At 35.7% G+C, this 24939-nt stretch overlaps 1 protein-coding gene across 1 annotated transcript in view; it reads left to right on the top strand.

Annotated features, from left to right (window-relative positions):
* Positions 1–24939, top strand: part of ZNF407 (zinc finger protein 407) — a 352657-nt gene that overhangs the window by 255812 nt on the left and 71906 nt on the right. The window lies entirely within an intron of this gene.

A 24939-nucleotide genomic window follows, 5' to 3' on the forward strand; every position in this document is an offset into this window, starting at 1 on the left:
GAAGTTATGTTATTATAATTTATTTTGTTATCATTTATTCTGAAGAAGAACATGATTTTCAAATGGGCTTAATCCTCTTCAAGTTTTCACAAGGGTTGAAAGCTATGCATTAAGCATTATGCATTCATGTTTCACAAGCAAAGCTTGCAATTCAGTAAATAGACATCAGAAGTGCATGCTATTGAGATGCTTCACTTTGAAATCCACTTGAACTTTTTATAGAGAAATATTTTTTTAACATTTGTATCAAGTCCTTCTGCTCTTGCTATTCCCCCAAGAACAGAAAACCAAAATTCCATAGGAAATACAGTGGCAAATTAATGTACTTTAAAGATTCTTAGATTTCATTACAAAAAGGTAGACAGTGTTTGGCATTAAAGATAGAACAGCAGAGATCAATCAATAACTTAGACATATGTTATCAGACTCTACATTACAGAGCACACAAAAAAATCACTGGCGGAATGCAAAACAAAACTATTGCTTTGGAAACAGGAACTAAAAGAAGAAAGTTGAGGTGTTTCCTGTTTAGGAAGAAAGTTTCTGGGGTTTTTTTGTTGGTTGGGTTTTTTTACAGATTCTACAGTTTGGAGTAGAGGGCAGAATTTTAATGGGAGCATCAAGTTAGGAGAAAAATAAGAGTTCAATAGCAGGAGGTTAGGAGAAATACTACAAAATTAGGCTTGAGCTTGAATGAAATGTGATCTTAACTTGAGAGAAGCAGATAACTTAGACATCACTGGGTGGGAAGAAAAGTCAGAGCAGTGGGAAAAAAGAACAGATGGTGAGAAGAAAGAGTTGGGGAATCCAGAGGAGGAAGAAGCTATGTGGGCCAATTTGTCCCTGAGATGCAAATTAATCTTCCATTGAATTACTGCTATTAGTACTCCTGCATCAGATTTGAATCCTCTTCTGTAAGGAATTGGTCTCAGTTTTTTGAGACCCTAATACCCATTAAAAAATCACAACCTGGAGAGCTTTCATTCAAACTCTGTGCAGTGTGTACGCTCCAGTTATTTTAAAACCTCTCGGTCTTCTGAAAATGACTGCTTTCTTTCTTAACTAGAGACAGCATATTATTTGTACCATATATTTCTATTTGCCAAGTATTTCACTTCATTTTGGAACCAATCATCATGTCATGTCAGCATATGGTGGATAATATCTGGATGTGCAAACAAAATGCCAGTTGGCAGAATACCAATTTCAAAATAGGTCAGAAAACTGATCATATTTCACCATAGTTCTCACGAAAGCAAATGCGTATTCAACTCAGAGCTTAAATCCAGACACTGTTGGATTTTTACTACAATAGTCCCACTTGATATGAAAAAATCAAATGCTTTTAGTAGACAGATAGACAGACATAACACAGAGAGCTATAACACTGATAGAATCACTAACATCCCAAAATTACAACTGTTTGTGTATGTATTCATGATATTTGTTCAAGACTATATCTGGGTAAATAAATTGTTCATTGCAGCATGCTGTGGTTAAAACTATTCAACTTGCTTGTCTTGGGAAAATAGGAAAACAGTCATCAGTGTGTTGTATACTAATGATATCTCATTTCTATACATTCATTTTTTCGCTGTAGAAAACCCCTTGCACTAAACAGGGCACTATACAAATATATTAGTACTAGCGAGAAGAGATTGTCACCTAATTATTGCCAGGCTAGCCTAGAATTGGTATACAACAGAAGTGTTGAAATATTGTTTGCATAATACTGTTGCTAAAAGGATGATACTGTATTTTCCTTTTAAGAAGAAACACTAGTAATAAGAAACCTAGGTGATAATGGTATATTTGTATTAGACTTAAAGGGAGTTTCTTTTCTTCTTTTCAATCCATTTTTGGCTACTGAACATCAGAGAGTTAAAGATTTTAGAGAAGAATTTTAGAGGAATGAAGGACAACTCCCGTGCCCTGGCTAACATCCCTTACAAAAATGAGATTTGTTCTGTGGCTGGTTCACGGTTACTGATGACTTATTGGTCATTGGCTGCACCCACAGAGAATCTACAACACAACACAGAACCCTTTAGGATGATAGGAGTATGAAAGTGTCATACAAGATTGATTTTCTTTGACTTAAACATATTTGTCTGTCTTTTGTGTTCTAATACTGCTTTGTAACGGGAAAGCCAGCCCTTTTGCTTCTTTGAGCAGATAGAATAAGTCTCATCACTGGCAAAGAGACAGACACCAACTCCAGCTACTTTGCAGAACAGTCAGAAACTCTTTCACCACAACCTACCAAGAATTGAGCTGTGTGGTACCTTTAGGATGTGGCTGACAGTAAAAGTGAAGTCTGTTTCCCAGTGTATGAAATTAAGATTGACAGACTTCTAATTTAAAGTTAATGCTCTTTATAATATAATGCTTTAATACTAGTGTTCATTGAACTTTCTGGCAGCTGCTGTTCGCATTTATGGGGTCCCTGGTAGAAGGGGGCTCGAAGAAGCTGCAGTTCTAAGAGAGGCTGTGGAAGGTAGAAGGCAAAACAAGTTAGCTTCTACATGAGTAAGAATGATACTGTAATTGAAAGGTGATAGCACTTCTGTTCTGCATCTTTCAGATTCTGTATAATGACAGAAATTGATACATGGAAATGCCAGAAAACCAGGTCTTCAGACTTTCATTCCTCTTTTTATTGTAGGCTCCCTCTGTCATTGAGGGAGGCATTTAACAATACAACTATATTCCTTATAAACCTTATGTGTAACAGTCTAGATTATACTTTTGTCTTTAACTTTTAAAATTTGCTGCCTTTGAACTGCAGGCCTTTAATGCACACAAGCCAATGAAGAGATATATGCATCTGGATGTAAATTTGTAGATTGAATTTGCTAGATCACGCTTCAAGTACCAATTTATGCATTTAGCCTCTAATTTTTTATACAAATCATCAAATCTGGTTTTTAAAAATGTCATTGTGTGTTGTTCAGTAAGAGCTTTGTGCCTATTTCTTAACATTCTCTGATCCATTTTCTCAAGGACTGTGTTAAAATTGAAATTTTTGGGGGAAAAAAAGCAGGAAATCCAGAGACTGTTAAACCATTATCCACAATGTTAATTTCTTTTCTTTTTAAAATCACATTTAAAATATTGATAGATCTTATTGCTATTCTCAGAACAGAAGTGAGCTTACTAGCAAGCTCAGGAATCCTGCAGTTGATGTTTAGTCATAGAAAATTATTTTCAGTGGAAGCTGTTTATGTTGTCCACATGCAAATCTGAGACTTTACAAATGAAAAATTAATGCAATAGAAGAGTGAATTGTGATGTCATGTTTGTGACTATAATTTTAGGGGTTTTCCTAAAGATGAGATTATTTGATGAAAAAAAATTTGCTCACTGTGAGCTTGTCTATATTGCAAGTGTCAAAGCAAGCTCAAGAAATCTTTTGATTGATTCTTGTATGCATTGAGTTTCCAAAAGTCTTGAATATGGTTTGTTTTCCAACTGTTGCTACATTGCTATACTGAGTTGAACTGAGCCTGAGTACTTTGACAAGTGGTACAGGGGAAGGGCCCATACCTGCATAAAACTTGCCTGAGATCAGTTCTGCAGCTGTCCCTCTCAGTGCTTCATCTGTTTTGGAGCAGCATCACTTGGTAGTGATAATTTCAGTTTGAACTAAATGTTCGTCATTTAGGAACTCTTGTCATATAAACATTATGATACTATTATGATGAATTATTTATGTCCAAAGAGTATAATATCTATGGCTCAACACTCCCATTATTCCAATAGCTGCAGAGTCCATGGCATCTCTCAGTGTGCATAGTAGTTTTCTGTGGATACTAAACCAGTCATAAGGCAAAAAGCTCTTCAGAGAGAAGAGGAGCAGTTGGCTCATTATTGGGTTTGTGATGATGTTGAAAGTTATGTCATCATATTGGGGTTTTTTTCCCATATTGTTATTTCCATGCTGCACTGTAAAAAGTGAAGATGGTCTCCAGGAATGAGTGCTACTCTAGGAATTCAGAATAACCCAGTTTTTCACTGAGCAAAAGATACACTGGTCTTGCTTTTTGTTCAAGTTTTCTCATGTGCAAAACGGGTGCAATGCTTACATAGTTTGAGTCACAATGCTCTCGCTTGAAAATGGCTTCAAAACAGTCAGCTGTTAGATTAGGGAACTGCTTAAGACATTGAACAGAACACTGTGGTTATGTTTAATGTAATATTAGCAGTCATAAAAGGTCTTTCTTGGAAGTCTTTTAAAAAAAAATAAATCAGTGAATGCAGATCAATTCATTGTACTCCTTGGTAAGTTTGGTTTATTTTGTTTTGTATGCAATGCTATGCTTCCAAAGCACTCAAAATATCCAGCATGCTCTGGGAGAGTCTGCCACTCTGTGAGTAGGAGTGGAGGATTGCTTACTCTTATGGATCCTGGCAGAACTAAAAGCATGAGCTGCTTCCCCATGCTGCACAGACATGTTTTGGAGAATGCTTGGAAGTACAGCTTTGTGTGCCTGTACAGGCCTCCATGAAAATTATAGGTGCCTCTGGGATTGGGCATCCACAGAACAAAGATCATGACGACTGTGTTTTGGCAGTTGGCTGCCTACGTGGTGATTGAACGCTTAGTGTTCATGAAGAGTTACATAATTCATGACCAAATGATAGATAGGTATTTGATTATAGCGTATGAGTTGCTTCACAGGGAGAAAATATCAGACATGAGCTACTCTGAGTCTAGCTGAGAAAAGCCTAGGTAAAATCAGTTACTGAAAGCATAGTCAGACAAATTGAAATGAGAAACAAGGTGCAGACACTTAAATATGAGGTCAATTGAGCTCTGGCAGCAACTAGCAGAAGAAATTATTCCTGTTCTGTTCCTTTGAGCCTTGAGGAGACTGGATGTCTTCCTGCACATTAGGTTTTAGGAGAACCCAACATTGCTGGGTTCACTGAAAAACTTGAGGGGTTTTGATATCCTGGAAGTCAGACTATCATATAATGGTCCTTTCTGCTCTTAAATCTTCAAATAGTTTTAGTCTACAGCCTCTTGGTAAGGGCTGTGTTTGTGAATCTAAAGTGTTTGGGTGTTGTGACAGCAATGGAGTAGCTGAGGAGACACCTAAGCCCCCCAAGTGTTCTTTCTCAGAGAGATGTCATCAGCACTAAATCCTTATTTTCTTTGAGCCTGAGTGGAAATGCACTTGCGTAAACTGTTTCTTTCTGGTACGTCATTAAATCCTTAATAAAAAACACTGGAACATGCATTTATTTATTAGTTTAATGAGTTTGAAGAATCTGTATGAAATTCTGCTCTTTTGCCTGATGGTTTCTGTACTGTGTTACTGGCTACTGAGATCTGAAATCAATGAAAAGGCAGTTCAATTAATCATCTGTTCACTTAACTGGACCTATATCATAATCCTTTCTTTTTTAGATTAGGGGAACAGAACTAGGAGGTGTTTTAGTTCTTTCCAGAAAGCAGGGGAAATGAGAAAAATTTACTTCAAGGTCTGTTTTATACGTACTTTAAAAGCATTTTTGCAAACTTCAAGTGTGCTTTTCAGAAGACCGTGCTCTCCACACGTTTCTCTTTCAGTTTCTTCAGCTTTTGAGAAACGGGGCTGCACTAGCAACCTGCAACACGATTACATCATCAACAAGGGACAAAATTGTGATCCTATCAGTTGTAACAGTTGCAATATTCATGAACAGAATTCTAAAAGTTCCAATACTTAATCCTAAATAAAATTGTGATCTTTATCCCACTTGACAGCTACATTTATCAAATTATTAAGAGAAAAAATTGATTGCTAAAAGTTATGGTGTGATCTATTATATGATTTTATCAAGGTATAACTGTATTACCAAGTGGAAACTGCAGACTTATTCAGAATGTGAATTGGACACACAGAACCTGATAATATAGCAATTATACTAGTATCTTAGTGCTTTTCTACTTCTAATTTTTTTTTCTAATCTTTTCTTTTGCATCTTTTCATTCTTTAGTAGAAAATATAAAGTTAAAAAAATATGAAAAATGAAATAATAAAAGCCTGTTTGCTCTTATGCCCTCTGAATTTGTCAAACTACAAAAATATAAAATCTGTGAATACTATTTATCAATGAAGCAATGGAAATACAAGTCAGTTGAGTACTTATGCAAACTTGAAATTCATACCTGTTGTAAAGCCTCCAAAGAATAGATACAGAGTTTTGTGTGCAAGCATATTTAACACTTTTCTGGGAATAGTTAATGTTCTTAGTCTTTATCACTGTTTAAATAAAACACTTTAAATGCTGTCATCTGAAACAATATTAAAATTGTCATTGCTAGATGTAGGCAAATCAGGTGCAAGCTTTTACAGCAGCAATATTGCTTGGGTTTCTAGTCAGATAAAACATTATTTTTGATGGCTGGTATACTTAAAAAAAAAGAAAAAGGCAGCAGCAGCTCTTCTTCAAACAGGTTTCCTCTTGTCATAGCTATTAGTGCCAGTCTTTCAATAGCATGTCATGTTGATTGGCAGACACTCCCTTTCCTCTTTTGTGAAGAATAATAATTTTAGTGTGTGCTTGAAATAAAAACCTAGTATAAATGATCTTCTGTTTGTAAAGGAGAAAGCCAGGTTCTTTATAAAGTATGTAGATTACATATTATTGTCTTTCAGGAAAAATTAATCTACATTTTAAAAAAAACCTAAGTCATTTGTTTATTTTTATAGCTGTCTTCTATTAGAAGGCATTGTATACCTAGCAGAGCTTCCTTAGCCAGTGTCTTTATCTGGGTGGTCATGACATCAGAGTTGGTTCTTTCCAGGTAACACGTGATGTAGGAAAAATAAAGAAATTGAGGTCATGGAAGTATTTTTTCTCTTTCTTTTTTTTTCTCTAGTATGTAGCTTTTTCTGCTGCTGTTGAAGAGCATAGGGACTCCCTTTATAGTCTCTTAGTTGTTTTTCCTGAACAATCAGCATATATTGCTGCTGAGTGACATGAAGGAAGGTGTTGAAATATTTTGATGCAAATATTACATCAACTAATTCTCAAAACCCACCACTATTAGTGTTAGTTGCATCCTTTAAGTGAATGGTATTCTCTGCTAAGAGCCATGAGTCTCACTAAAGAAAAAATGTTCAGAATATAGTTTTAAAGGAAAAGGAAAATACTGCCAGAAAAACATATGAGTACCTCTGATCAGTGGAGATATAAGGCGTGTCGTGTTTTGTGTCATTTTTCCCTCAGAGAGTCGGCAATAAGCTGCAGGGCTATCGCAGAAGGGGTTCTCATTGTGTGCGGCACCAATAGCGTGTAGTCACACTCCTACATTCTGATCAATGCCGTTCTGCCCACAGCCCTCTGCGCTGGTGATTTCTTAGCAGTTGTCACTCCTTTCTGAAGAACTATCCCACTTTGTAACAAGGCACCTAATTTTTTGTGGTGTGAACTTTTACTCCTGAGCACCTTGAATCTCTTTGCCTATATCTAAACATTTAATCTGGGTGCTGGTGAGCACCTCTTTTCCTGTTGCTCCTCCCTGTGGCATTCCAATTTCCAAGGTGGGGAACTGTTCATTTGACCTGGAAGGGGTTGAAACTCTCATCGGTTCTGAAATTTTCTTTGGAGCCCTAATGCCTACCTCGCATCTGCCCTACACACACCCTTGGACGGGCATCTGCTTTGCCAATTGCTTGCCTTGCATTGGTAGCCACTTGCTGGATCTCTGCTGGTGTCCACAGAGACTGTTGCCTCTGCAAGGGTGTCAGGCTCACTGAGGAAGAGACGGTAATCTTACTCCAAGCTACTGTTTCATTATACTAATAGATAAAATATCCTTCATGAAGAACAAGACATATTATTGCCTATTTGGTGCTAAAAATAGCATATTCGAACATAAAACTTTTAAAGCAAGGCTGAAATATTTAAGTGCAGAAGTAGAAGAAAGCCCTTAAGACAGGACAGCCATGTAGAAAGACAAAAAATATTTAATTCTGCTAGGAAATATATATGCATAATACTATATGGAAAATATAAATAATAAAAGGAAATACTAGTATTGGAAAGTCAGCATATTAAAATGCTAAGAAAAACACTGAAACATGGGATATGAGGGTCATCAAGAAAACTTCCAAACAAACAAACAAAAATTTAATAACCTTACAGGAGGAATAAAAAATAAAGGTGTATAGTACCTAGGATGTTTTTGTGTGGAGATTGTGCTATACTCTGAAGAATTAAATGGCTTTCTTATGAAAAGAAGCTCTTTTAAAGACTAGATCTCTTATTGTTATCATCTAGGGAAGTTTTGCTGGAGTGCTAAGAAATATAAAGCTCTGAATTATTTTTCATCAAAGTAAATGTAAAGTGTTAGATGCAACTTGAAGAACAAAATTAAAATTTTGATTTATAATGTATTTTGTGTTATAATGTTTATAAAACAAATACTTAATATTTTAAAACTTAAAATAATTCTATATTGCTAATTTGTTTTATCAATCATTTTATGTAACTATAATTTATATGAAAATATAAATAAGAAATATCTATAAATAAACATAAATAATAAATTTCTCAACTGTGGCAGCTCCTTTATAGACTAATTATTTCCTTTACTTGTAGAGTTGAACTAACAGTACTTCAAGACCTGTGGACACCATATTTCAAATAAACATAGCAGAGTGTATTTTGCCTACATAATGCCACCACCTCTTGGTCTCTTTCACTGTGGTTGTACATTATTTAGAGAACCTTTTACACTTTTCCTTCCTGTAGCATCCCAACAACCTGCACTGAAAGTACTCTTGATTAATCGCTTAAATCTGCTTGCAAGTCATTGTTTGAATTTTAAATTTTTTTGTAAATCACATAAAATAATTATTTGCTTGCTACACAAGTTTCTGTTACTACACAAATAATAGCAAATAATTTCAGAATCAGATACATGTTGAAGTTGTTGTGGTTTAACCCCAGCCAGCAACTAAGTACCACACACCAATCACTGATTCCCACCAATGTAGGGATGCGGTAGAAAATCAGAAGGGTGAAAGTGAGAAAGCTTGTGCATTGAGATAAAGACAGTTTAATGTGTTGACACAAGGACTTCATTCATCACTTCCCACAGGCAGGCAGATTTTCAGCCATCTACAGGAAAGGTGGGCTCTGTGATGCATAACAGTAACTTGGGAAGGCAAACACCACTACTCCAAACATCCCCCCACTTACTTCTTCTTCCCTCCACTTTATGCACTGAACATGACACCACATGGTATGGAATGTCCCTTGGGTCAGTTGGGGGCAACTGTCCCGGCTGTGTCACCTCCCAACTCCTTGTGCACCCCCAGTGTCCTCACCAGTAGGGTGGGATAAAAAGCAGAAAAGGCCGTGATGCTGTGTAAGTGCTGCTCAGCAATAACAGAAACATCCCTGTGTCACTAACTTACTACTTTGAATCATGAGTGAGGAGAAGAGCCCTCAGCAATAATTGCTCCAGTGAAACAAAAATCATTGCAATTCCATGCTGATTTTTAAAATTTCTTTTGGACTTCCTTTTTGTCTGCTTTTCTTAATCCAACATATGCTGCACCGACTTTCCATTAATTTTTTGAACTGGCATCTTGAATTTTGACCTTTGTAAGTAAGATGCCTTGTCTCTCTGAGACACGTGTTCTTTTGTACTTCTAATTTCTATCTTCCTTCCAATAGTTCTTCATAATTTTTTCCATTTTTTCATTTACCAGATCTTTGGTACCTTTCAAATGCTAAATACTCTCCCATATATCCTTAGTAACCATGCTGGATTTTTCTGTCCTTTTTAATATTTAGGTTTTATTGGATGAATGTAGATTGCACCCTCTCTAACTGTACCTTAAATAATTGCCACTTAAGGGAATTAAGAAGTACAAGGGAAGGAAAATGCTGACCCATAGACTAAGCAGAAGGAAAAAACGTTCCCACTGGGTCCAATTTCCTAAGAAGGACCATCAGGATAGTGACTAGGACCTGAAATTATGGGCTGAATGACCTCTAAAAAATTATCAGTTCAAAGAGGAGCTTGTCTATAACTGTTTGCACTAAAGGAAATGAAGATAGGTAGAAGTCTCACAGAAGAAAGATTGCTTCACTTTCTTGGAGAACGTATAAGAGTGTAATATGAAACTATATCTCATAAAAGTACATCTCATGTTGGCTGTCTGTAATTCTTGTATCATGTCAAAAAGCCGTGGAGACAGACATCATAGCTCTTGACTCCCAGAAGACCAGTTAGTGGGGATCCCCTTTATCTAAATGCAAAGATATAAAGTACATCTTCTGAATTTGAGATATTTTATGCATGTCTTGAATTTATTGTAGAGAGTGTGTGCTCATCAATATCTAATGTCAAAGAAATGGTTTGTAACAAGGTAACCACTGCAGATTTAATACAGATGTTTTCATTCTCTGAGTCATTACAATATGATTTTCATATAATTTTCTCTGATAGTAAAAGGGGACCTGAAAGTGAATACAATTTTCATTTAAATTACATAGGAGCCTGAGCATTAATGAAGGCTTTGGACTGTGGACAGTACAGATCACTGGTTCAGACTCCACAGGCCTGGATGCAAGGTTTCAAACTGGTAGTTTAAGTGGATGCAATTCCAGTTGCTTGGGTGTGGGAGGTACAGGAGGTGTCCAACTTCCAGAAGCAGAGTTGCTGGACAGGCTTTTGCAATGTAGTTAGAAGGACTTCTCAGGTATTTAATGAACATCAGTTATTGATTGTCATAATCCCTGCTTCAATAAGATTTCAGAAACTTAGATTATTGTTGAAGGAAGAGTTTTTCATTAGTAAAACTTTTCTAAATGGAGAGTTTCCATACTTTCCATACTTTTCTAAGTGGAGAGTTGGTTGCTCTATAGTGTTTGGGGTTACAGTGTATAATGTACACACAAAGGAGTATTAAGATCACTGCCATACTATGTACTAAACTAGGTTCCTACCTCTTTTGTACCTTGCCAAAACAGACCTTCTTATTCAAACTCTGGGAAGTAACAGCAGATCATGGTTCTCAGAAAACAGCTTTTAGGAGATATAAAAGAGTCAACCAACTTAAAAGTAATAGGATCTGGAGGAAACATAAAATAAAAGCATCAATTGATAGCAAAGAAAGATAAAACTGATGATCAAGTTGTCTCAAGAGCCATCAAAAGGTTTTAGGCAAACATTCTCAATGTAACATCAATTTTGGATTTGGCATATGTATCTATAATTCAGAATGGAACTTGAAGAATTTTAATTTAGGGGTTACTAAGCAATTAATTGTTCAATTAGTAAAATAGTTTTAGTAGTTGTTAGAATATTTGAGTAAGGTAAAATTAAAAAGAAGGAGCCATTGTGAAACATTTGGAGTCCTGACATATTAGTGCCTGTCACCACCATGAAGTGCCTGTGGGATAAAGCTGCTTCAAGTCAACTCAAGTTAGCCTTGTGTGGTAGGGATTTATCTGTAAATCCTTACTGTTCCAATAGTATTCATTATTATATTATTTGTTGATGCTTTTGTTTGTAATTCACCTTCCTCTGAGCAAATTCAGCCACTGTCAAAATTGTCAGTAAAATTTGCTGAGCTACTTTTGCACACAACCTAAAGACCATCCACTTTGCAATGTCGGTGCCTTCTTTCTGTGGTGAGTTTTCTGTACAAGGCACAGGAATAAGCTTCAATCTTATGTCCTCATTGTGACATGGGAGACTTTTAGGCATATTCAAATTTTATATTTTTTTAAATTTTGTCAACATCTAGGCTTTGCTTAAACTCTCAGGTTTTTCCCTTTTTTCTTTTTTTTCCTAAGATTTTCTAGGATTTTCAAAATAAATGCATATCCTTTCACATTAGCATTAATAGGTAAACTATTTTTGCAAATGTTTTTTTAAAGAAATCATTACAGAACTTGTAGTCTGATTGCTCCTGATGCTGATTGGCAGAAGTAAGTTTCTTGGCTAATGCAGAAGTACAGATATGGTTGAATGAAACAGTAGATTTAAAATTGTACTTCAGGCTAAAACTTAAAGTTTATATGATAAAGCTTCTAATGCATTTGAATTTATCTTTCATTTGCATAACATAGGACTACATTAAATTTCTCAAAGTGGTTCCCTGTTTCTCCAAATACTGTTGTGTACCTGCTACCTACTTAACTGGGCGTATTTGTCTAAAGACTGGTGTAACATTAACATCTGTATTTTCAATAGATTTTACTAATTTATTTTTGCATTTCAGGTACTATTATTTCAAAGAGAAGGTAATTGTTGCCCATAGACTGATGCTCCGCCTTGTTAGAAAGAAACATGAAAATAGATTTAAAAGTTACAGATAAGAAAACTTCTAATAGACTTGTACAGTATAGGATGAATATAGCCAAATATAGTTGTCATTTTTCAATAATTCCTTACTATAAATAGATCAATATGGCCAGTGTTGTTCAAGGATTTACTACTAGATTCCATATTTGAAGAACTATTAGAACATATGTCCTAACCTTTTAAGATACTGAGGTGGTTTTCAAGAAGTCTGAAGAGTTTTGGAAAGGCCATGTTCTCTGACTAGCTCATATATTTATTATTAAAAACGTCGCCTGAATGACATATAAGTAAGTATAATTTCTAATGCTCTGGCAAACAAGTACAGTGTCATATAGAAGAAATTGCTGTGTTCAGGACAGGGAGAAATAAAACCAATCCAAGTTTTCAGTCTGTATTGTGCTACAGTATAGATTGGAAACAGCAAGATGTTTTCCAATAATTAAAGGCCTTAGGCTTCTAAGATGCTTAGATCTAAACATGGTTATTGTTACAGCTATATGAGGTAGGAGATAACTTAAGCAGTGTCTTTTCATTCCGGTAAACTTTTATATTTTTTTGATTACATTGTTTAGAAATTGAGTTCTAAGTGTATTGAATTGGTATAGATGTCTCTCAGCAAGGTAAGGACTGTGAGTTTCTAAACAATACTGAGATACAGGTTTGTATAGTTGGGTAAATTTTTTATTTTATAAGCTGCAATAGATATGTCAGTCATGAAATATAAAACTGAATTTATTTAATTGCTGTCATTACTTTGCCATGGCAATACTGTATTTATGTTTCACACATTGCTAGAAGTATCTGTAATAAATTTATGATTCTGTAGTATCATGATTTGGTTTAATTTTTATCATATAAAACCAGAATTTCATTCCCAATTTTTTGTATTTAAAGACTTGTTAATCTGCATTAGTTTCTTAGTTTGGTATGGATTCTGAGCTGACTGTTCTATCACCTGACAGCGACTGATAAAGCATCCGTGCAGAAAGTGTCAGAAAAGGTTAATATTTATTGATTTTATGGCGCTACAACCAATGTAGTTTTGCCATCAAAGATGTATGGCCACCAGCAATGGAATCTGTAAAACTGCAGGTTGGACGCTAGTTTTTATTATAACCTATGCCAATGTTCTGGCCTTAAAAAATGACAGATATTTAATTTAAGACAAAAGGCTTTGAATGTGCAGCTACTGTATACCTGCAACAGGATTTAGTATTCTAAAATGAAAACCAAGCACAGCACTTTTAAAGTTTAAGGTGGAGGGGGGATGAGAACCACGCAACCTTGAATTGCAAATGACAATCACATTTAGCCTTTTCATCCACTTAACTATGTGCTATTGATCTGTAGAAGGTGCCCAAGCAAGTGATAGCTGAAATTATGAGCAATAAAGGGCTTGCTTCTTCAAACAAAAAAGTATATAATTAGTAGGAGCGGAGGAGGGGGCAGAGCCTGTGTTTGGTTTTAAAGGCATTTAAATGCCATGAACTGAGTGCAGCAGCAGTGTTTAAGAGTACACAAGGAGAAATCTGGTTGCCTTGAAGCATAAATCCATGGTCTGGTTGCAGCTTGTATGTAAAAATTAGGCGTGCACTCCCGCCTTTACATTTATCTCCATCAGGGTTTGCCTGACAGAAAGACAATCTGTTGGTTTGCCTACATCAGCTAGGGAGAGGAAAATCTTGTGAAGCTTTGGTTCTTCTAAATGCATCTGTAGTTTACACTTTATTCTATTTCTCTTTTAGCTGGCTCTTGATATCAGCCAGTTCTGTTGATACTTCAGAAAGGTTTTCCAGAAGATGGGAGAATACTTACTGAAAATTAGTCTACTAAAATACATATAGACATGCATAGAGCTTATATAAGCAGCTTTGTAGGAAATATTAGCAGGATCTGGCCTCAGATTTTAAGAATCTGGGTTTAATTAGTATTTATTACAGAATTGATATTTTTATGAGACAGTTTTGCATGCAAATTTTTCTCCCCTACTTTCTTCAAGGTTCGACATCAGGGACAGCAGTAACAATGGGTTTGTTTTTGAACAAAACCTAACCATAATTCAGCAGTGAGAAACTCTTATTCTAACATGCCTAGTAGAATAAATTGCATGGCATACAGTAAACATGCTTTAGGTTGCCTCTTCTCTGTACCACATTTTTCTGTGGAGCTTTATACCACCAGTTTGTCTGGGTTCTTTCTCCCTAGACAGCTTACCCATTTTATTGTGCTCATTTAGAGGAAAGAAAAACTGTTTGTCTCCTTGAAAGGCAAGAGAACAGTGAGTGGAAAACTACTTTTATAGCTAAAATACCATTATAATATATGGCAACTAAAATTCTAAAATTGAAAGAGAAGATACAAGAGAAAACCTTAAATCACTTTTTTAAAGCCACTGACAATTTGAAATATTCCCATGAAGATTTCTATTTTTTGTCTTCCTTCCTTGAGCTTAGTAAAATGTGATTTTTAGAATGATTTTTACAATAACTTGTTTAATTTCAATAACTCAGATAAGATCCATTCCTCATATAACTCCACCTTTTTTATTTTAATGACTATGTCATTAATCTAACATTTTCCATTTTTATTGGGCTTCATTTTTTTCCCCCCCTTCTGATGTCTTTAAATTATGGCTATGAAATGGCACGCACTCAGCAGTGGCTTGGAGTGGCTGCATTTTTACATCCCTTTTACCCCTTTAGTCTCATGTTTTTAATTTTCAGTACAGCCAGGTGCCAACGACATTGTGGCTGTATAGTGTCCGTAAGTGACTTCCAGGCTACAGCTCTGGATGGCAGCTTAATGACAGAAAGTTTTTCAAACACTTTATTTCATTTTTTTTTAAATTAAATATTACTGCTATGAACTATTTGTTATACTTTATGACACCTTCACCCCAAAATTGGTTATTACCATACATAATGATTGATATGTTGTTAGCTGATTTTAACAAATGGTTTTGTAGAATTATTACTTAATTCATAATGTAATTAATTTTTAGTGCCCAGCAATACAGAATTGAAGCCATATATTTGTTTTACATTGCTTAACTATGAGAAGACTGCATTGCTTAAAACATCATTCATTGAATAAATAAAATTAGTTTATTACAAACTTTGCCCACACATATTTGATATAAAAACTAAAGGATAAGGAAGAAAATAGTTATTTTGAGACTATAGCTCACTGAATGATTACATGTGCTTGCGTGCCCTCCTTATGCCTAAGTGAAATGGTAAGGAAAATTAGGAGCCCAGAAACATCTTATAATTCAAATTCTGTTTGTACTCCCCAGGCTTTGTGATTGATCTTTAGATACGGGATATGAAATGGTCCATCAGGTTAGGATTACGATTCATCTGTGGTAATGCTTCCCTAAACACCTGTTTATGTGCACTCTGTGTGTGTGTTGCCAGCAGTGCTGCAGAATCGCTGAGTGTCTACAACAAAAGGTAGTATTTTCTTGTATTTCATGAAAAAGTCAACCTGGGCCAGAAATTATTACATCATAATTCAGATCTGAGTCATGGATAAAAGCAAAACAATGTTGTTGAAATCACTGTATCCCTATTTACAAAAAAAAATTAAGTAGAAGAGTATTTCCTTAAGAACTATCATCATAGCTTTACTTTGGGCGTGGAAATGCATTGGTGATCATTAGTGTGAGTGTTACAGCATTATTGCCATTCGGGACAAGTGTGACTGCAGGCACCTGTGTGCCAGCTCCTCCTGCCCCTGGTACAAACCAGCTCCACTTGGGAACCCCCTTCGCTGCTCTGGTAGCGACTGAAAGCAGAGCATGTGAACTTCAAGGCAGCAGTGCTGGGGGGCCAGCCCTGACTAATCATTCCCAGTGAAGCCAGGAACAGTATTGTGTTAGAGTGGGTTTGCCTCCGGCCGAGCCGCTGTGCAGCTGGGAGGTGAGGAGTCAGGGCCCTCTGCGCTGCGGAGCAAAGGCTGGTCTTTATTTCATTATTCGATGTCAGGGGAAAAGGTACTGTCTCTGGAATGCTGAGATGGTAAGAGGTGTTTGTGCTGATACAGAATAGTAGATGGACAAAAGTCTTTCCAACCCTGCATAATCCTGCTCACTGCTCATAAGCCTGAACGCTGTGTCTTGTATGCAGAGACACAGGAGTGCTTCAAATGGGGCATGAGGATACCTTGCTTTTTAGTAAATATTGCAACTGCCCTCACAGATTGGTGGAATATGCCGTGGCATTTAATTCTTAATAATTCTCTGTTATAATTTTCTTTAGTTAATCAATTGCATTTCTATTTATCCACAGTTTTGTCAAGTGTTTCTGGATGTAACACTTCATGAAATAATTTATTCAGGCTTTCTTGAGCCTTCTTGCTGAAGTTATAAATTTGATTGCATTGCTCTATTGACTGAAATGTTACAGAGCAGTTAGCTTTTATTGTATTTGTAGGGTAAAATATGTGATTTTATTGTTCATTTTTATATCTCAGATATCATCTTTTATTAGAATTTTGAACCGTATCATCTTCAGGGTAAGATTTATCCACAGTGCTAAGTACACATTTTAAAATACTGATCATTTAACCCGTAATTCATCTTAAAAGTTAGATTTTGAGTTTTGGTACAACTAGAAATAAAGGGTTTTAAGTAAGCATAATTTCTGTTGCAGTACTTTTTTCTCAAGAGACACTCATAAGAGTTACAATATCCATCCCACACCTTCTTTTTGCTTCAGGAAGGAAAGAGCAGCAGTAACTGTCTGCAGTGTTGTGTCAAGACTCTGCCCCGTCCCTCTTTGATTGCTCTTGGGTCTGGGTATGACAGGCAGAAGTGGAAAGGTCCCTCTCCTGTGTGGCTGTATATAGTCTAAATCACAATGTTGTAATAATAATTTCACTCTGCACTAATCTTGTGCTATTACATGTGATTGAAGCTGAGATATTAGTATTTATGGTCCCTGATCAAATAATGCAGTCTTGAAACACACTTTACACTCTCTTCTCCTCTAGGATTATTTTCTTCTTTATTTTGTTACAAGAGGAGTTTAGGCAATTATTTGGGGTAAATGAACTGTATATTACTTTTGTAGTAAGTTTAGATTTCACAGAAGTGCAGCTTTAAAAATACTTGTTGATTTTGGAGGAAATACAAAATTCCCTAAGTGTTTAAAGCCATAATTTCTATAACAAATATGTAATACGCTCAAATGTAACTTTTTCTTCACGGATATTTTGCTTAAAATTCCAAAGTTTTTTGTATGTATCTAAGCCCCAAGAAAATTATGTCAAGTGTTACATTTTTAAATGTATCCAGTTTCTGTGAACAACTTACTCACGCATTGTGTTTTTTCAGCAGCAGCTTTTGCACATTAGTTCAATTCACTATGGGGTGCTGGAAAACATTTCCTTCAGCTTATGTGTAATGTTAATGAGGCCTCACCAAGATGGGGTGTGGATGAGTCAGGTGATGTGTTCTGTTTCCCCTTATGTCATCATCTTTATTTTTCTCAATAATGCATTGCAGTCAAGGCAATAGTGTTATGGGTAACTTTTAAATTATTGAATAGTCAGGCTAATATTTAAAGATGAAATATTTAAACATCACTGACAATTTGGGAATTTTGACCCAGACAACCAGTTTTTATTTTTGCTGCTGGGGAGCAATTGTAATCAGTGTTCTGAGGTTTCAAATTGTCATTTAGGTTCCTACAGTGGAAGAAACGTTACTGATAAAAGTGTGCTTTATTCCTTTTTTAGTGTCATTTGAGATAGAGAAAAGGTTGGGACAGATGCTAAAGAGCTGGTTTCATTTTTCAGAAAATGCAGTTATTAATTAATGCAATTCATAACTAATCCTCACAGATAAACTAACTCATTGAAACTTCATTGTGATGTGGGGGGGAAAAAGAATAGCTGTAATTTTGAGGAAAATTCTCTGTATCTTTCATATCAAACTGAGACAGCAACTCCCTATCTTAAGCGTACAATGAAAATTAGCTTCTTGCTTTGCAAAATGACTTTATTTTGTGACTGTGTGTATATGCCTGTCCATATCTGTTAATGAAATCCTCGTCAGTGATGAATTTGATAACAATCAGGAAGTAAGATTATTCAGATAGTAAAGCTCTCAAGGTAAGTAGTTGGTCTTTCAATGTACTTTTAAAGCCCTAAGCTTTGACAGTGGAACCTATGAAATTGTCATGAATATCTTTAATTTCCTAATCTTCCCTTTTAAAAAATTTTAGTGTATTTAATGAGTAGAGAACCCATATTATACAATTCAGGAACAATCCAGATAATTTCAGATCCGTAGCAATAGAGAGAGGAAATGGGGTAATTAAAGATAAATTAAAGTCCAATTTTGTAAGCATGTTACATGCTTAACTATCTTGTAAATATCCAGCTTTCCAGTGAAATTGCATTGGACTCACAGTTCAAACATGCATGTATGGAAGAGGCATCATTCAGGCTTAGTGAGGGAGTCAGTGGAAGGCCCAAGCCAAGTCCCAGCCTCCTTAAGGGCTAGTCTTCCCCTAATAGAGGGCATATTTTCAAAATGAAATTTCACCTGTTCTACTGTGGTGAAGATATATATTAGTAGTGATATGCACTGCCTTTAATAATGTGGCTAAAGGAAAAGGAAATGCTGGGCAGGGCTCTATTTCAAAAGTAGTTGCTATGCACATTAGGAGTAAAGTGGGGGGACATGCACAGAAATGTGCTCTTGTATTTCAGAGAGAAGAAACAGAGTGTTTCCCTTACTGCTGGCACAACTTGCTGCTGATAACAGTCTTCCGTAAGAAAGTCTCTTCTGTAATTACAATAGCAAACCTGGTCAGCAGCACCAAATCTAAAATTCCTTTCTGACCAACAGTGCCATTTCATACCTAGATTTACTGGTCAAGGATATTAATCTCAAGGAGTATTTTTGTGGTGGGGATTGTTGGTAAATACTGCTGCCTTCATTTGAATGAGATCTATAAGCTGGCTGACATGACTCCTGGTAATAGCTCTGAATTTACGGATGATGTAAAGATGTACAGGTGTGGTTCGCAGTACCTCTGTTTCTTTGTGCTCTGTAGACTAATGTGCAATCATGCCCTTCACCTTAAGCAGGCACAAGTGAAGCTTTGCGTGACTTGTGCTGTTTCAGCCTTTGTACCACAGAACAGCAGACAGCACAAACAAGAAAGCTTGAATAAGGTTTTCCTCATTGTCTGAAATTGTGCAAAAATAGATAGAACAAATGTAAAATCTGTATAACTCCTAAAACTTTGCTATGTGTTGTCAGGGGTTGGGTGACGGGAAGGACAGAGTATTCAAGCAAATTTTGATCAGCAAGAATCATTAGCTGCAGGTGGCCTCAGCTTAAGTAGCTCTGAATACAACCATCTTAGGGTGGGAGACATTTAACCTTCATCTAGTCCAGGAAAATTAAAAAATTGGTTAGCCCTCATCCCCCATATATACTTTGTCTGCAGCTCCAGGCAGGAGTTCAGCAGAGCTGATATTTGGCCTCTTTTCCCTTAATTTTAATAGTTGTCTTTGAAAGAAATTGCCAAATTATTAAATGTGTAATATCACAGCACTTAAAGCATATAATTTTAAAACAGTCATGTATAATATTCTTTTATGTGCATATGTAGTAAAGTGCACTTATATTTTCCTTCGTGTTTGATCATTAGCAGATATATTATAATGTCAATATATGCTATGAATGATATTTTAAACAAACCTGCTACTGACTTGGCTGTAAACTTGTGAAAAACATTGGTTTCACCTTAAGGTTTTAATTTCCTTATGTTTAGTATAAAATCGATACTTTAAGGGTGACTAAAATAACAACCAGACAGTATTTACTGTTTTATGCTGAACATTTCAAATCAGAAGAATGTAGGAAGAGTTTCTGAGTTATAATTTAAACATTTATAACCATCATTCTAGTTCATCTGAGAAAGCTTACCTTATTTGGTCTAGAATTACAATCTATTCAATTAAAGCAATTCTCAGATAAGTACTCTGACTGATAAGAAGTGTTTTCCTACACCTTAAACGCAGATACTTGAATCTAGCATAGTTCTTCACCATTGCAACTCAGGAACAGTTTGTTTCATAGCAGTAAATTAAGATCAGTTAAAAATTGCTGGAAAAGAATGAACGAATTGTGTCCACTACATTGTCTTTAAAAATAAAGTTAAAAGCCTGAATATGGTTATTGGAGTGTCTGTTCATAGATGTATGAGATAGGTAAAGGGCATTTTGCCATAATGTGTCAGATTATTTTGACTTCAATTTTTCATGAGGCATGTTAAGTTAAGGTAATGCCTAATGTGAGTAATAGTGACAGAATCTGACCTTTGCATGTGATTTTTTCTTTTCTATAATGATAGTGAACATCTGAAGTAAACCTCATATCAGCTAGAAAGTATTACATTTTTGTTATATCATTTTTCACAGTGAACCAGTTGGAGTTGGTTTTAAATCTCTTCTCTTGTGATCTGTAGTCTTTCTTCTTTGTTCTGTCTTACTTTCCAAAATAGATCATAACTAAACACTTAGGAGGGATCAGTAAATCACTTCTTCTGTAAAAAGGTAGAATTACCAAAAAGAAAAAAAAAGAAACAAAAAACAAGCCAAAAGTTAACTCAAGTTCCCAGCCAGATGGTACAATCATTCTTACACTGACTATACCTCTAAAGATGTAAATGTTTTGTAGATTTCATCTAGCAATGGCAAATTCTTTCCCTAAATAATGAAATATCAAGTCCAGAGGTAAAAAGGAGGTGAAGGACTACAATACTGACTGCATTTCATTTTTGACCATTGTGGCCTGAGGAAGACCGTTCCAGACTGGCCTTGCTTAGTCTTGTCTGTTGTCTCATAACTTCAGGTTATTTTGCTACATGTCCTTGAAAGAATTCCTTTGTCTGTGTCATAAATCCTTGCCAAGCCTTTTCTGACTGCACAGGATGCACATAGATATTGTATTCTCATTCACACAAACTGTACATCCTCTACAGTGATGCTCTGTTTTCATTAGTATGATACGGCAAAAGTTATTTTTAAATATGGGCTGGCATTGAATTTTATATTTCACTTTTATATACATAATTAATCTAAATCCAAACATGGACAGCTTGTAAGTATTTAGTCATGGAAGGAAGCACTATATCCAGGTTTCTAAAAGTCAGATGAAGCCAAGTGAAAACACAAACACTGTTCAGTGTTTGGCTTGATCCAGTGCTGAAGTTAAGAGAGTTTTGTGAAGCAATCAAAGATTATTTAGTCAAAAAGAGCAAGGCTGTAAAGTAGACAATGTCACATGAACCAAAAGGTCTCTCAGTCTTGCAACAGCAGGCTGATACCAGAATCACCAGCACCAGCAATTTGTTCCTTTATTTGGTGATAAATTAAGGAGGCCTTCCTGAGCTCATACAAGCAGAAAAAAAATGATCTCAGAGGCTTGTGAGTCACACTGTGTCTGATTAAGTTAAAGGTGTAGGAGATACAGAAAACTGCTGTGTATGGCTATTTCTGATATGTTACTGACACTGCAGCAAAGACAGACATTGTAGTTTTGGCATACAAACACAATGTTGTTTGATCTAACCAGTCATGCTGAATTGGTCAGCAAAAAACACCAGTGACAAACTTTCAGCTGAATATACAATTACGGAATTGACCAACAGTTTTAATGTATTTTCCAGGCAGCCGAGAGTGTTTTCCATAGTCCAAGTCTGCTGAGACTGCTTCAGATGCATTTATCACTTCAATAAAGACTAAGTAGAAATTCATGTTCTGTCTTCTGTATTTTTCTTACATTTGACATAGTATGGCAATGGCTCTTCTTTGCTTTAAACAGTTTTTCATCTCTGGCAAGTGATTGAGAAACTTTCTAACTGGAATTGGATGCCAGTTATAAATATCTTTTCGTGACTTACTGCATTCATACTGTTCCAAAATGAAGGACCATATTGCCCCTGTATGTGGGAGACATGCTTGCATCCATTAGCTCTTCCAGGAGAGTGTTTCTCCTCACCAGACAAGATTCCACAGGAATACAATATTCCTGTGTTTGGACAACTCCTAGTAAGACATCAGAAGCGAGTAACTCGATTGTGAACTACCTTTAACAAAGTACTAGCTCCAAGTGCAGCAAAGCAATTTATTTATTTTGAGATACTATTTCTTACTGTATGCACTGTCCTGTAGTTTCATCACTGGTGAACATAGGGCAGCTATTTAGGGGTGTCTTTAACCAAGTTTCCAGTATTTAATCAGTATTAAATTTGCTTATGCCTCTCAGTTGGGGCATAAGTATAACATAGTGCATAAACTTCTTCTAGAGATCTGTGGATACTTTTATGCCTTCTTGATTAGTGAATCATTGTACAGCATGACTTCTTTTCCTGGTATTTGTTATATGTTAGTTTGAGTTGCAACATTTTCTTGCAATATACGTTATTGTATTGAGTGAAACAAACTTATATGTGGAGTAATTGTACTTTTCATAGACATATTACTCCTTTAAGTTTAGGCATGCTGATATTTTAAGTGGTTGAGTTTTTTTGAGCAGAGCAGAATGTATCACATCATAGCAGTATGCAGGAATAGTATGCTGTACTAACATACAGCCAGCCATTCAACTTTATGCTATGCATTTTCTTGGTTTTACTTGGAAGTTAGTACTGCAGTTACACGTTGTTGCATTTCAGCTTCTATTCCGCATCTCTTTAATTAAATCGTTTAACTATAGATTTTAAATGTTGTTAGAGTTTTATTGTTGTACTCTTAACCAGGTAATAAACGTACAAGTAGATTTTAGTGTTTTATTATAGAATTTGTTTAGGTGAGAAAGTTAGTGTGTGATTATCAAGATTGAGAGTTTGTAGTATACCAACAGTTCTGTGAGAGGACTTATAGTGAAACAGTTAGTGCTCTGTACAATTTAATCCTCTGACTTACTCGTATTGATGTTCTCTTGTAACCAAATCATTAGAGTAGTATGCTTTTCCCCACCACAACATCCCATATTAAATTGAATAAAAATAGGGAAAAAGTCTATAGTGGGCTTTATGGACTGTGTAGTTTTCCTTTTTCAAGTATTTAACTTCTACATGCAGTAGAACTATATTTTTAGCTGAATTAAATGTGTGACTTCTCCCCCACCCCCTCAATAATTCTCTTCATTACCCAAACAAAACAAGTAGAAGTATTGCAAATGTCTGCCTTATATAGATGGCACGGGTTTTGGCAGATGAAAGTTTAGAAGATGATATTTCGGTTCTCAGGTTTCCCTGATGGTACTTGCATGTGCTTTTGCACTGTGGGTAACAGAACTTCCATTTTCCCTTCTCCCTGAAAACAGAAAGTCCAAAATATTTCTTCAGGATTGGCACTTGTTTACCTAAACAAATTCCAAGTAATTTGGAAAACGCAGAAGAATACAGAATATGTGACCAAAAGTAAAGCCTCTGTGTACTTTAACTGTGAGGCTGTTAATGGGAATGGAGACTATTTTGATATAGCCACAAAATCAGTTCTCAGTTATAGTTACTTGAAAAAGATCAGTTCCAGGAATTAGTGACCATAGCTTGACTGCCTGCCCATGCCTCATTTACACTTAAGGTATTTTGGAGAAAAAAATCAGGCTATATAAATATGACAGTCTTAACCATCCTCTTGTGTTTCTCTAAGGAAAAGACCTTCCTATCTTCATAAGAAATACCTATATATGACTGTCTATTTAGTGTATTTTCTGTGAGGTTAAAAAAGCTTCACCTGGATGTGTTCCTGTGTAACCTGCTCTAGCTGACCCTGCCTTGGCAGGGTTGTTGGACGAAGTGATCTCCAGAGCTCCCTTTCAACCCTGACAATTCTGTGATTCTATGATTTACTGTTCTGTTTTTAATGAGTATTTATAATCAGTCTGATAGTTGTTTGTGGATTTCACTATAAGTCTGCACAGGTTCTGTGCTTATTTCACTATCTCAGTTGAAGGTGTTTTTTTCTGCAGTTTTATTGTGGAAACATTCCTTGGTGTGTATTTACTTTAAGAAGTGGTAGAGGCTGTTTTAGTTTAGATGGGTTCTTTCCTCTATCACCAAAATCAGATGGACCTTTTTAAGACCATACTAGCCAGATCACTGTTGTGAGGATTTTATAAAGCTCTAGAACTTGTCTGGTAGCTGAACATCAGAGATGTTTTGTTCTTTTTAACCTTTTTGTTTTCTTTGTCATTTATCTAGCTGAATTCTTAATAATTCTTATAAGCCAAAACTTACTCTTGCAACAGTAGTGAAAATCTAAGCTACAGTGTGCTTTTCACTAGCCTTTCCTCAGCCTTCTCTTTCTTTTTTTTTTAATACTTGTATTTGTTGATTTCTCCTCCTGAAAAGGTTAAGTAATGTAATTTTCTCTTGAAAGATAAGAGCTTATATCAGTTCAAGAGAGAAACCTAATTTTCCATATTTACCATATCATCTAATCATCTAAAAGGATCTACTTTTGTATCTATGCAACCATAGTTTATACCTATTTGGAATAGCATTTACAGTACCTTCTAGTTTGCATTCATTGATTAAGGAGTATTTATGCTGTTACATGCAGCCAAATAGAGCATTACCAGCAACATGTTT

Source organism: Pithys albifrons, chromosome 4 (genome assembly GCF_047495875.1).
Source record: "Pithys albifrons albifrons isolate INPA30051 chromosome 4, PitAlb_v1, whole genome shotgun sequence".
Classification (NCBI taxonomy): Eukaryota; Metazoa; Chordata; class Aves; order Passeriformes; family Thamnophilidae; genus Pithys; species Pithys albifrons.